Genomic DNA, 15080 nt, shown 5'->3' on the forward strand with positions numbered 1-15080 from the left:
GCAGCGCATTGTCTTTAGTGAGCCTTCATGTGTGCACGCCCCCTCCGTTTTTAAGACTGGTTACACACTACTACGACGGGGACGAACGGGTGCCGCTGTAAGGAGCTTCGCCCCTAAAATCCTCGAACAAGGGGTGAGCCAACGTTTCGACAAGTGGTCTTTTCTTCATCACGGTAACGTTGCTCCCTTGAGGAAGGCAAGGCCACCTGTCAAAACGTTCATCTCAGCGACACCCACTGTTAAATAATTGTTCATCTCTTCAAGCACACCCGTGCGCTTTTTCATCCAGCGACCGTGCTTCAAGCCTCCAACTTCTCCTGAACTTTGCACGTAAACTGCATGAACACGTATACTGCGCAGTAAACCCTCGCGACAATTTGTATCTCCTTGGGTAATCGTTACCATTTCCTGTTGTGGCACTCCGTCAAAGTGCCCACGGGTTGGGCCACAGCTGTGGACCAACACAAAGCTATACACCGGATCTCATATGCCAGAGCTGAAAATTAAACAAGCAATGAACGTGTTTGCTTGGTTGCCTATAGAGCAGCTGATCAAACACGCCCGCACTTGCGCGAGGCATTGGAACCGCATAGCTGTTCTAGATGTCTAACAAGCGGAAGCCGGCTACGCGGATAGCAATAAAGGGAAGCATTCTTTTTTTCCCCAGTGACGGCATTTCCCCAGTGACGGCAATCTGCAATGACATGCGTTTTTGTTCTGCTACAGAGAATGAGTAGAGTAAAACGACCAGCATTGTCGAGGCCAAATTAATCGTAAAGCCCTGGTTTCGTAGAGCCCTGGTCTGCAGCGACCGATGTGGTCCTCTTTGTGTTCTGCGATGCGGGAACTGCATGAAATGCACAAGTGGATAAGGCATTCCAACGCGTATAGTTATCATCCTTAATATTGACAGACTTACACGTACCCTTCTATTAATCATGCATCAATCACTCGCTTCAATTAGCCTCCCTATGGGTTAATTTACTCATAAGAGCCCTGCAGTAAAGTATGCCCGTCTGTAGTCCGTCCCTGCAGCAGCAGCAGTGCGTCATATTCTTAGTATGAGTCTTTATTCCAGACATGCATACACAATACGCAGACATGCATATTCCGCTAACATATCCTACGGCGCAAGGTAATCGAAACCGTCAGCTCGAGGCGTTTAAATACGAATGTTTGAGCTTCCTCGACAAGTTCACGGTGCTTCTTGCGAAGCACAGCACCGCTTGCCATTCCGACCACTTAAAGGTTCGAAAACCTTTAAACCTCACGTAGTCGATCCAGGGCTACTTTAAAATTTAGTCATCTTCACAGTCCTAATTAAGACTGGGGACTCGCATGGCATAGCGCATTGCCGCTGCTATTGTTTGCTCTGTAGAAGAGCAGAAAAAGAAATTACGCTGCCTCGTATTCAATATTATGTTTCAGTGGCTTCACTCGTATTCATGTATAGACACGTTATAGAAAATGGCCGTGAGGCCACAGAAACCAGCGAACACTTAAGAAGTCCAGACAGGCCTCGCCCAAATGACCGAATCGCGGGAACCGATCGCCTCCGCCAATAAAGAAATAGTCTCGTTCATGCACTCCGTAATGTTCTCCGAAAGCGGCGTCACTGGGCGTCTGGCTCATGACGTCAGTCTGGAGTGCGCGTCTATTGGTGCAGGCTTCTGTGCATCCGCCCACGAAGAGGAAATGCCACGGAGTTATAAAGCTATATTCGACTATAGAGACCTCAACGTATTCTAGAATAACCCGTCGTTAGTCATTTTCAGTCTTTATTATCGTCAACCCGGCAGTATTAACTTGTGCGATGAAGGTATGGTGAACATGCCACGGGCCTCCAAGCAGCATCGTATCAGCAAGGGTTATCACGGGGAAATAGTTCTCGTTGTGGTAGCATGGCGACATTCGCATCGTTGCCGTCTGTGTTGACGATCCCGATGGATGCGATGCGGGCTATAGCTCGTCCATGAATGCAATCTATGAAGTCAAAAAGTGACCATTAACTGTTATAGTTCATACATGGAGCAAATTTGTAGGTTAATCTGCCTAAGGGGACGTTTTCCTAATGAAAAACAAAAACAAATTTCTGTCGTTCTACGCTCAATAAAATGTGAAGCGCGGCTTGCCTATGTTTCAGTTTCGATGGAGGACATGACAAATCAGTTCTGCAGAATCCCGCAAAGCGGAGGAACGCTTACGAAAGCGAAAATTGCCAGCCACCCACTACTATAGCACCAAATTACAAGAAAACACAAAACGAACTCTTAGAAATAAAAGCCTCTTACTTGAAAAAGAATACGTAAAATATTTCCTCGAAATGTTTCTTCGCATTAGAATAAAATTTATTGTGGGGTGCAGTTCTGTCCAAAAAAATTTAGCAACTATTACGCATGGAGGGCATGGAAAATCAGTTCGGAATAATACCGCAAAGGCTCGGGAAATTTACCAATTTTCGATTTCGCAATATTTCAACAAACTTGATTGTGGGCGCATGTCTGCCCAAACAGGTAAGCTTTTCGAAATGTGCAACTTCGCGAGTTGAGAACGTTTCATCACATTTCCATCAATTGTGAGTGTATTTCTGATAAGAAAGATAAGACTATAGACTTGGGAAATGTGCTACGTTTCGATTTCGGTATGTTTCGTCGCATTTCAATCAACTTGATTGTGGGTCATTTCTGACCAGAAAGGTTGGGAATGAGCTAGTTATCGATTCTGGTATGCTTCGTCGCATTTCAATATAAATTTTTGTGGGGGAATTTTTCACCAGAAAGGTTAGCCATAGCCTTGACAAATGAGGTACTTCTCGATTCTGGTATCCTTCGTCGCATTTCAATAAAATTATTGTGGGTGCATTTCTGACCAGAAAGGTAAGCCTATAGCGTTGAGAAATGTGCTACTTATTGAGTTGGGAATGTTTCGTAGATTTTCAATCACTAATAGTGTGCGTCATTTCTGTCCAGAAAGGTAAGCCTATAGCATTGAGAAATGTGCTACTTTTCGATACTGCTATGCTTCGTCGCATTTCAATATAAATTATTATGGGTGAATTTCTGACCAGAAAGGTAAGCCCATAGCTTTGGCAAATGTGCTACTTTTTTAGTTGGGAATGTTTTGCTGTTTTTCAATCAATTAGATTGTGAGTGCATTTTTGACCAGAAAGGTAAGCAGCCTTGGGAAATGTGCTACTTTTTCGATGCTGGTATGTTTAGCCGCATTTTCATTAGATTATTGTGGGTGCTTTTCTGAGCAGAACGGTAAGCCTTGGGAAGTGTGTTATTATTTGAGTTGGGAATGTTTCGTCGCATTTCAGTCATTTTGATTGATCAAGTTGATTGTGGGTCATTTCTGATCAGAAAGGTAGGCTTATAGCCTTGGGAAATGTGCTACTTTTCGATTCTGTTGTTTCGTCGCATTTCGATCAATGTGATTTTGGGTGCATTTCTGACCAGAAAAGTAAGCCTATAGTCTTGAGAAATGTACTACTTTTCGATTCCGGTATGTTTCGCAGCATTTCGATAAATTTATTACGCGTGCACTTCTGACCAGAAAGGTAAGCCTCTAGCCATGGGAGATGTGCTACTTTTTGAGTCGGGAATGTTTTGTAGCATTTCAATCAATATGATGGTAGGTCATTTTCATAGGTCGGCAAATCACTCATTAGCCTACTCTCTCAGACTCGATCACTCGGACTCAGATCGAGCCGTGAGTCTGAGTCCGAGTGAGTACTGTTTTCGTGAGTTTGAGTCTGAGTGAGTTCGGTCGAGAAAAATTTTAGTGAGTATGAGTCCGAGTAAGTCCGGTTGAAGAAAATTTGGTGGGTCTAAGTCCGTAATAATAATAATAATAATAATAATAATAATAATAATAATAATAATAATAATAATAATAATAATAATAATATCTGGGGTTTAACGTCCCAAAACCAGATACACTGTAAACCACTTTGCACCCTTAAGGGGGTTTCAAGCAATCAAAACACCCTTTTGCCTAACCAAAATTAGCAAAAATTAGGGGGTAAGGGTGTTTTCCTTCCGCAAAATAACCTTTAAGGGGTATATGCTCTTACTAAACACCCTTTAGGAGGTAAGGGTGTTATGGATTATCGAAACACCCATGGCCCGTACCACAGCGTGCCAGATGATAACTGGGACTCGCTAATTAAAATGTCGTTGGATCTTAGACGAGTTTAGAATAAAAGGCATGTCTCGCTAAGGGATATCTACAAGCGTACCATAAATGTACGCCTATTCTCCTAATGTTTAATGTTCATTTATACGGAACAGGAATATTTCCACCGGCACTGAACGGCGGCTTAAGATACTATGGCTATATATACCAGATGGTCAGTATAAGGCGGTGTAGCACGAGCGGAGCCGTCCATTTGGTATTTTACAACACGCTTTGTTGCGTGTGCGGTTTGGCGCGTGCGTGCACCTTCTGTGCTGATGTCATCTGTAATTGCGTGTCCCCTGACTGGTAGATTCTATTTTTCACATTTTTCAGTGATAAGGGTGTTTAGGCTATTGGAAACACCCTATGGTATGAGTGTTTTGATACGCCAAAACACCCTTTTCTTAGGGTGTAAGGGTGTTAGTTATAGACACGGCGAAACCCCCTTAAGGGTGTAAAGTGGTTTATATATGATTATGAGAGACGCCGTAGTGAAGGGCTCCACTACGGCGTCTTTTCGACCATCTGGCGTTCTTTACCGTGCACCTAAATCTAAGTACACGGGCCTCAAACATTTTAGCCTCCATCGAAAATGCAGCCGCCGCGGCCGGGATTCGATCCCGCGACCTTCGGGTCAGCAGTCGAGCGCCATAACCACTAGACCACCGTGGCGGGGCGTGTCTGAGTCCGAGTGAGCCCCAACGGCAAAATATATTTCATGAGTGAGTCTGTGTGAACTCCACATGTTTTGCCGACCTATGGTCCTATCTGCTCAACTTTAACATTACTATTAGCCTTATGTCGGCTCACATTTATGCTCACGTCTACTCACACATGCTTTAACGCACTAGCGTCAATACGCTAGCTCAATATTTAATGATCGGAGGCATGAGTTACCGAAGGGAGGGGGCGGGGAGGTGCCTTGACCTCGGCATGCAAACTCTTTCACGGGAAGTTCATGAATATATCTCGTGTGAGTCATGTCTTTCAATAAAAATGTCCTTACTGGGCTGGAACCGCCGGTAAGTCGTATATCAATGTACGAGATCAAAAAGTGCAAAGTAGAGCACCGATTATGCGAGATATTGGTGTTACAGAGCATTGACACCATGGTCGAAAAAGCTAATTATCTGCTAACGGGCTCATGAGTCGACTCACTCAGACTCAGATTGAGCCATGAGTCTGAATCTGAGTGAGTCCGAGTGAGTGATATCTTGATGAGTTTTAGTCCGAGTGAGTCTTGTTGAGAAAAATTTTAGTCTGAGCCTGAGTGAGTGTGGTTGAGGAAAATTTTGGTGAGCCTGAGTTTGAGTGAGCTCGAACAGCAAAATAGATTTCATGAGTGAGTTTGAGTGAGCTCCACATTTTTTGCCGACCTATTGTTATTTGTGACCAAAAAGGTAAGGCATAGCTCTGAGAAATGTGCTACTTTTCGATTCTGGTGTGTTTCGTCGCATTTCAATCAATTATAATGATGGGTCATTTCTGACCAGAGAGGTAAGAATTGAGAAATTTGCTACTTTTCGATTCTGGTATGCTTCGTCGCGTTTCAATAAAATTTTTCTGGGTACATTTCTGACCGGAAAGGTAAGCCTATAAGAAATGTGCAGCTTTTTGAGATGGGAAATTTTCTTCGCAATTCAATCATTTTGACTTGAGTGCATTTCTGACCAGAAAGGTAAGCGTAAGGCTTTGGGAAATGTACAACTTTTCGAGTTTGGAATATTCCTTCGCATTTCAATCACTTTCATTGCGGATGCATTTCTAAGCAGAAAGGCAAGTCTATAGCCTTTGGAAATGACCTACGTTTAGATTCCGGTATGCATCCTCACATTTCAATAAAAGTGATTGTTGGTGCATTTCTGACCAGAAAGCTAGCCTTGGTAAATGTGCTACTTTTCGAGTTCAGAATGCTTCGTCGTATTTCGATCAATGTGACTGTGGGTGCATTTGTGACCAGATAGGTAAGCTTATAGTCTTGAGAAATGTACTGTGTTTCGTTTGCGGTATGTTTCAACGCATTTCAATAATATTATTGTTGGTGCATCTGCTAATTTTTTAGTTGGGCATGTTTCGTCGCATTTCAATGAATTTGATTGTGGGTGCATTTCCTACCAGAACGGTAAGCTTATAGCCTTGGTAAATGTGCTACTTTTTGAGTTGGGAAAGTTTCGTCGCATTTCAATAATTATGATTGGGGGTTCATTTCTGGTCAGAAATTTAATGCTATAGCCTTCGGTAATGTACTACGTTTCAGTTCCGGTATGTGTTTTACAGCGAAAGCTGTTATGAGATCATTTCACCGGCCGTTTTTGGCGCCGTAGTTGTCCGCCGCCGCCGCCGCCGGTGTCCGTAACCAGTATCGCTCGAAATAAGAAAAAAAACGAAATAAGAAAAAAAATCCAGGAAGGAACGAGGTTCGAACCTGGGCCCTCTGCGTGGGAGCCCAGTATTCAACCTCTGAGCCATGCCGGTGCTTGAAACTGCTTTGCAAAAAGGTCCTATACAGGCTTCATGTCGGGAAGGAAGCACATTAGCATATGCAATATAGCGTGGTAGGAGAGTAAAATAAGCACCAAGCGTCGCACAACGCGAATTCTGTAACCAGGCTTCACACAATGCGAATTGCGCAACGAGTAAATTGTTGAATGCTTCCAACCCATTTACAAAGGGCTCTGCCATAATTCTTCATCGTCATCAGGCACAGCATCAACAAAGTGCGCATAATGCCTTACATGCGTTTAGCAGGTACCAATGCTCTCCGTAGAGTGACGAAAAATGGCAGAGTGCCTGCTGCCCTACTTCTCAAAAATTACAGTGATTTATAGCGTAGTGGGTTCCTCGCAAGTGCACTTCTATTGGTTGCCAATGAAGCCCATAAGCGCATGATCCACTTCCTCGGGGTCTCAGTAAAATTACGATGATTTATAGCGTAGTGGGTTCCTCGCAAGTGCACTTGTATTGGTTGCCAAGGAAGCCCATAAGCGCGTGATCCATTTCCTCGGGGTCTCAGTAAAGTTCTTCGCCCCCCCCCCCCCCCGTCTCTCTCCCACGTCAACGTATGTTATACAGCATGACGGGAGAGGGAAATAGCGACCGGGTGTCACCCAATGCAAATTACATAACTGGTGGGCCGTTTAAAGATTCCAACCCATTACAAAGGGCTGAGCCATAATTCTTCATCGTCATCAGTCGTCGCGTGAAGAAAGTGCACATTATGCCTTACAGACGTGTAGCTGGTGCCTCGCTTCTCCGCAGAATGACGAATAATGGCTTAGTAGGTGCTTCCCAACTTCACAAAATTTGTTATTTATGGCGTAGTGGGCACCTTTCTAGTGTACTTGTATTGCAGCCCCAAGAGAGCTTAACGGGCTCTAGAAACGCCGCTCTTCCAGCTTTCGCTGTGACTGTGCTGCGGTTTCAGCGCAGGCCTGGCGTTTTTTTTCGTTTTAATCGATTTGACTGTGGGTCATTTCTTACCAGAAAGGCAAGGCTGGTATGTTTCGTCTCATTTCAATAAAAAAATTGTGGTTGCATTTCTGACCAGGAAGCTAAGCCTAAAGCCCTGGGAAGTGTGCTTGTTTTCGATCCTGCATGCAGGGTATGTTTCGCCTATCTTTAATAAAATTATTGTGGGTGCATTTCTGACCAGAAAGGTAAGCCTGTAACCTTGGGAAATGTGCTACATTTTAATTCTGGTTTGTTTCGTCGCATTTCAATAAAATTGTAGTGGGTACATTGCTGGCCAAAAAGGTGAGCTTATAGCCTTGGTAAATGTGCTACTTTTTGAGTTGAGAATGTTTCGTCGCATTTGGTACATAATAAGCTAGAGAGAGGACTACGAGAAAGCCCAGATAGATAGGTAGATTAGATAGATAGAAATAATCAATGTGACTACGGTTCGCTAAGAAATATTTGGCATTTAGAATAAAGATTCTCGCGGAGTGAAACCCAGGCACTCTGCGTGTCTGGGCTTCACTCTGCGTGCCTAGTTCGCTTGGATCATATAGTTGAAAAATGCCGCACGGGCAGCTACCCGCTGACTCCTTTGCCTCAAACTGATTCCCACAAAGCGTGGTATCTGCCGGAAATATTTGTTTAATATTACAATTATTTGTTTTTTGTTATTACAGTAAAACCTCTGTGATATGAATCTCACGGGGTGACCAAAAATATTCGTTTCATCCGAAATTAGTATAACCAGAAAACATGGAAAGTTAGTATGCGACAAAAGAAAGTTGGCATACGTTTTGATTCACTGTTTCTCAGGGCCGCAGCGACGTCATAAACAGCTCTGAATGATTGCCAGTAAAGTTTTTAGACGTCAACGATCATACTTGTACTCATAAATATAAGGTGCATGTACGCGCGTGTAATTAATGAACCAGATGTGTTGCGACCCGTGACCGCTAGTAGCCCCCTCTTAATCTTGCTACGCTTTTCTGCGTGACCCAGAGTACTGCGGCGAAAGTCACTTAAGAAGAGCTTTGCACGCGACAGAAGAAGGAAGGAATATTTGAGAATCGCTGTCCTTTGATGCTGTTATTTTCTTATCGCGGTGGTGTTGGGAGTGCTTTTCGGGAGATTTACGGCCGTGCCCGCACAATCGAGAGGTTTGCTCACACTTTGGGAGTCTCCCGTGCAAATCGGAGAGTTGGCAGGTGTGCGCCTGTGTTGCGAGGCCTAGCTCATTCGGCAAGACCGTTCGTGTCGTCTCTTGGGGTCTTCGTTCACCTTTCATGGGACTTCATGACGGACCCGCAGCTCAAGTTTGTCTTGTTTCATAGAACGTCTGATTGCGTGGACATGTCTTGCATCGACGTGGCAGGCACGTGTTAACACAGTGCAAACACGCTGCTGCCTCGAGCACAGGAGCACGCGTCAACGCTTTGGGGGGGGGGGGGGGGGGGGGGGGGGGGTGACGCGACGTCAACTTCATCTGTAACCTAAACGCGAAGGCGCATAAAGGCCTCCAAGATTCGCGCGCACTATCTCGGAGGCAACGACGCACCGTTGATGGTCGCGCAGCGCGCATGCCCGCGATCGAGCGGGACTGCCGTTGCTTCCCCGACAGTGCGGGCAGCACCTCTTCGTACCTGTGCGCTAGCGTAGGTTCGTATCAAACGCCGCGGTGTGAAAATCGGTTCGCAACATCCGTACTCCAATACATTGCAGGCTAATGCGCCTTAGCCGGGACCGCAGAAAAATTCATATCACCCCGAAATTCGTACGAGCCGTGATCGTCTCACCGAGGTTTTACTGTATTACAATTAGAGGAGCAGGGACGTCAACCCGTTCGCCCACTTCCACAGTTGCCGTTTGAGCTCTGTCGCAGTAGCCACTGTGGCTTTTTTTTCTTCGTTTCGGAGGTTCCAGTCTTTCATGACGATGATAATCTTTATGTGCGCCGAATGCCACGAAAAATCTAGATCAACCAGAAGTGAACGGCTTCGCTGTAAGATTGGTCTTGGCGATACGGACGTCATGATTGGTTGACTCATCAAAAGAGAGTTTGTTCAAGTCCGTTTGATGAATGCGTTTATTAACACATGCGCTCGCTATACGTTGGGTAGTGATATATTTGATCAGGAATCGCTTTCAGTGAAAAAAAAATGGGTCGCCGCGAATCAAATGAACGCGTAACGAGTTCGGTGTTCTGAAGTAATATATTTACGGACGTATCAATTACTTTGAAAAAAAAATGAATATATCTGAACAATACGAATGTGTTTTACCCGCTGAGCTTCAGAAAGACGCTGAGGAATACAAGAAAGAATTAAGTCGAAGGATACCGGGCTGATGCCGGCCGACAACGACGCTTTATGCGGGGAAGACTGCAGCACAGTATATAGTAACGCGGAAAACACAAGTGCGCGGCAGTGTATACCTCGTCGCGACAAAAAATGGCACTGCTCCTTTCTTCTTGGTCGTTTCCACGGTGTAAGAAAAATAATTTAGGTGTGGACACTCTCCGCCCGCCGCGAAGGAGAGCGCGTCCAGATAATGTTCGCCTTTAATACATGCGCCGGCCGCAGTTTCGTGGGGGGCGCTGCGACATGGGGGCTTAAGAAACCTATTGCGACGAGGCGAACGCGCGTTTTTCTCATTTTTTTTTTCACCTCATTGCATTTTTTTCACGGCGATTTTTCATACGGCCCACGGTTGTAAACGGCGCACCCGACGCACATAGCGTCCCTAACAGCGTTGCGTACGTAAAAGCGCGGCGTCTTGCTTAGAGCTCGTGAGCAGTCTTACTGCTCGCTGACTTCTCACGTGCGCAACGCCGTTACGGACGCTACGCACGCAGCTCGTCTTCTATAGTACATGCGCCGGCCGCGGTTGCGTGGGAGGCGCTGCGACATGGGGGCCGAGAGGAGGAAAGAGGCGAACATTATGTGGACGCGCCGTCGGGCGGAGTGTCCACACCTAAATTATTTTTCTTACACCGTGGTCGTTTCATTCTGGTTTCACTTAATTTTTAACACCAAAGTATTTTATGCCGGGGTCCACCAAGATTTCAGTGACGTATTTCCGTCACGGAAATGACGTCGAAAAAATCTACACTATCAGATGGCAAAGAAAAGAAGCTGCGTCAACGGGCATCGAACCCACGACCGCTGGGTCCGCAACAACAGATGCCGGGCGCGCTACCCACTGCGCCACGGTCACAGACTCTAGAAGCTTTACAAACGCGCCTTTTATATCTACCACTCTCCCGGTCGGCGGGGTGGTGTCGCCCTCTGGGAGTGGCAAAGTAGAGTAATTCATCATTACTGTGGCTTCCGCGATTAGCACCTGCCACGCGTTACACGTTCGTCCCATTTGGGGCGTTTTCAATAGAAGTGCAATTTTGTAATTGCCTTAACACACCGCGAGGTGGCGACCTTAACGCAAGCGTCGTAAAAGCGTCGGCCTCGCTCATAGCATCACGCTAATCAAACCAAAAAATTACACCATCTCCCGCAAAGGGGACCACGAGTAGATGCGAAGCCGGAGCACTTGCATGATCGCGTTCCGTTGGGCATGCTACCGAGCTCGCGTCGTGGAACGCGAAGAGCGACGCTACGCGCGTCGTATCTTCCATCTAGCCTGGCCGTTAATTCTCACAGGGCGAGCGGGGAACGCGGTCGACAGGCGGGCGAGAGGGGGCAGCGTAGGAGAGGGGAGAGAAGGGGAGGAGACGCGCATGCGCTCGAGCTCATCGTGGCGTTGCGCAGGAGAGAATTTCGGCATGTCTAGCCCGCGTTTCAGAGAGATGATTGGAAAGGGGGAGGGGAGAGGGGAAGTGGAGAGGGGTATGGGTGAGGGGAAGGGAGAGGGAAAGTGGAGTGGGGAAGGGGAGAGAGTGAGTGGAGAGGGAAAATGGGGGAGGGTAGATGACAGGGGTAATGGTGAGGGGGAGTGGAGAGGAGGTGTGTGGAGAGGGTATGCGCATGCGCAGTAAGGGTGGTCACGCCGCACACCACCACCGGATTGAGCTCCGCCTTAAGATACTTCGCATCTAAAATAGCTCTGCGACGCGCGCCTGCCTCACCTGGCTGTCACACCGCGTTCCCCGCGTACGCGCTCGCCCCGAAAAAAATTGCGGCTGGGCTACCGGAGCGGCACGACGCGCTTTGCGTTTCCCTCTAGCGCGGCCGTGGTGTTCAATCACATTTTAACATGCCGCAGGATGGTGACCAAGTTCTGCGTCCAATATGCGACGCTCTTCTGACTATCACACCTCGTTCTCTGATTACGCTTTCACCGTTAACTACTACGCTATCACAAGGGTTTGTGTAGTCATTGAACATGGACGTTAGTTGTCGGCATGGAGACGTACCAAGCATCAAAGTGGGTGTATCCAAGTTAAACGGTGCTATAGCTGCCAGACATCAATATACGTTGTGCGAGCTCTCTTATATCAATGTACAGTAAACATTCAGTTACTTCTGTGATGGCACGTTTTACTTTCGTGTTATTCCGATTCCCATGACGGAGGGATCAACCACGTTTTTTTCGGTGTTGCAACCACACTTCTCTATTTCACAATACTTTCGCGATGTTTTTCACAATTGTACCAAACACAGCGCCTAGGCGTCCTCTATAGATGACTCCCAGAGGAGAATATGCGAGTAATTTGTTGTTGTCGTTTTATAGGGCATATTCATTCTTCATTATTGCTTGATTTCAATTTATGTCTTACGCTACATCGCAAGAGCCTTGCTATCACGCTTTCGAAAGCGTCGCAAACATGGAAGTTGTGTTTAGAAGACGTGTTTGACGATTTACAACATCTGCTCTACTGTGTGAAAAAGGTAGGCTGTCCCTAACGAAGGTCACTGTGTGTTTAGAAAAACCTTTCGGCGATTCAGTGTATGATGTATACTCTACTATGAGAAAGCGGATAGACAACGCGGCCCAGTCCGAATTCGAAGGAAGAGGAGGCGATAAAAAAGAAAGGTAGGGATGTTAACTATAGGGCTGAGCCTGGTAGGCTGCACTGCACTGGGAAAGGGGAAGAAAAAGTTTGGGAGGAGGAGAGAAAGGTCACTGTTGCCGCCAAGATAACAACAGTTTCGTGCTTAACATCACAGGCGGCGAATCAGCCCAGTATCGTTAAGAAATCGCACCAGAGCTTTCATTACCTTTCGAACATTTGACGCTCAATCCCGTGGTCCCAAGATCATCTCGACGGTGAAGGCGTTTATGTCCAGATGATGATGTATCGTTTGCGTAAGACGGGCAGTCGCACAAGAGGTGTTCAATAGTATCCTCGACAGCACAGGCGTTGCACTCGCTGCTGTCGGCTATTTCGATCTCAGATGAATAGGCATTAGTGAACGATACAACCGGCCGCAGGCGGCACAACATTGTATCTTACTCGTCACATCGATGGGTCTCCAGCGAATAGAGGTGCCATTAACTGCGTCAATGGAGCGAAAGAGGAGTAGGAGCAGCTAACATAGCCGGGTGTTCAAAATTAAGCTTTATGTGTTTTTTTATTAGGCATTGGGAGGCACGCCAAAACCACCTGTGCAAATAAGTTATGGGGCCAGGGGGGCACAAAGTGAGATTATAATTATCGCTTAGATAATGGAGCAAGCGGAGGAGCCGGAAGGCAGTGCGCGTGAGTAATGGTGACTAGACGAGCGGACATGGTTCTTGCTTGCGCGACGCAAAAAAAAAAAGAAAAGAAAAGAAGGAAGTGATTGCTGATTTTCAAGTATTCTATCTTTTATTGAAATCAGGAGCAAAAACTGCACCATCAACGACAGAAACACTTCAAGTTGGCCATGCTTACGAATAATTCATTCTGCGACTTCAAGTTCGGTGTGGTCATGCACAAATGTATTTTTTTTTTCATGGAAACACTTCACCCATCAAGATCTCAATACCCCCCAAAAATGTTCAAAATATCTCTCTTCCAAAGCAACGGGAAGCGTAAACCGCTCTCGCGTGGAACCGATAACAGCTGCGCAGCTACTTCCGAACGGACGCTTGCACAGGCTGATATTACCCAGTTGTTCATGTTATTAATGTCATTGGGCTCGGGTGTATCAACTTGATCTTTAACCTAGCCCCAAAGAAAAAAAAGTCGAGCGGAGAAAGGTCAGGGGATCTCCAAACATCGCTCCTGCGCGTGCCCAACCCATTCTCGTGGAAATTGGATGTCCACCCAGCTCTTTGCTGAGGCGGAGTAATCTGGTAGTGCTCCGTCGTGCTTAAACCGGTTAAAAGAATTCATGTCGAACCTGTCATAAAGTCCTCACACGGGTATACTGCAAGTGAAGGCACTTCTAGAAGATCGTGGTTTATTCTTACCTTGGCGGTCGATTGCCTTATCTGCACAGAACAGGAAACTACAGACCACGTTTTCTTATAACTGCTGGGAGGACGTGTGCTTTTAGGATGTGCTGCAAAGAAGGATTTCCCGCCGGATCCATGCGGGATAAGATTTTTTTGTCCACCTAAAATGAAGCTGGATTGCCGTTCGACTTAATTAGGCTAACTCGCCTCCGCTGCTTGTTGTGGGGAGCTCGTATGGCGGGGTTTTATTGTGTGCCAGATGCACGGGTCGCACGAATAGACTTGCGAGAGTGCATGGCCAAATTTGTTGAACTTCAGAAAACACACGAGCGTGTACCTCACCTCAGCGGCAGTCCAGGATAGAAACCTCGACAGTGTTCAGAGAATTTCAGAGAACTAGTGTCTGTCCAGTAGGGCTCACACTATTTATTGTGGTTCACTTACATACGCTTGGTAATGTACGTACGTCATATGTACAAACAAGCAATAAAGGAAAAAAAAAGTGTAGCCCACAATGGCGTAGCCGGGGAGGGGGGGATTCAAGCACCCACGAACATACATGAAGTATGTTTGAACCCCCATTCCCCCCGAAAAACTTTTGTGGTTACGCCCTTGCAGCCCAGTTATTAGGACACTCGCCTAGGAAGCGTGGGACCCGGCTTCAGCCCCACCAAGAAAACTTACTTTCTTTTATTAATTTATGTCTAGGTGTTTTTTTTTGTTGACGCAAATGAAAACTACACGACCACAGCCACCTATAGCTTTGCTGTAAAACAAGTGGTCGCGGCAATATGGCTGTTGTGACAAGTTGTCGTAGTAGTTACGAGAATCATCATACAAATAAAAGAGTAACTAATTAGCGGAAAATAACTTGGAGTTTATGAAACGAGATAGTGTTTTTTCTGTCTCCTTTTACAGAATAAATCTCCGGCCACTGAAAGTGCTGACCGGGTACAAGATTCCGCAAGCTAGGCATTCTTGTTCGCCCTGCCAGGAGCTTGGATGATTCATTTGTTTGCCCAGCTTCCTAGCTTGCTGATGTCACGGCTGATTCTTTCCTTCGTGCTTACCAAATTATTGAGTTACTCGCATTCTTTTGCCCCTGATCACGC

The sequence above is a fragment of the Rhipicephalus sanguineus genome, chromosome 5 (genome assembly GCF_013339695.2).
Source record: "Rhipicephalus sanguineus isolate Rsan-2018 chromosome 5, BIME_Rsan_1.4, whole genome shotgun sequence".
Taxonomy (NCBI): Eukaryota; Metazoa; Arthropoda; class Arachnida; order Ixodida; family Ixodidae; genus Rhipicephalus; species Rhipicephalus sanguineus.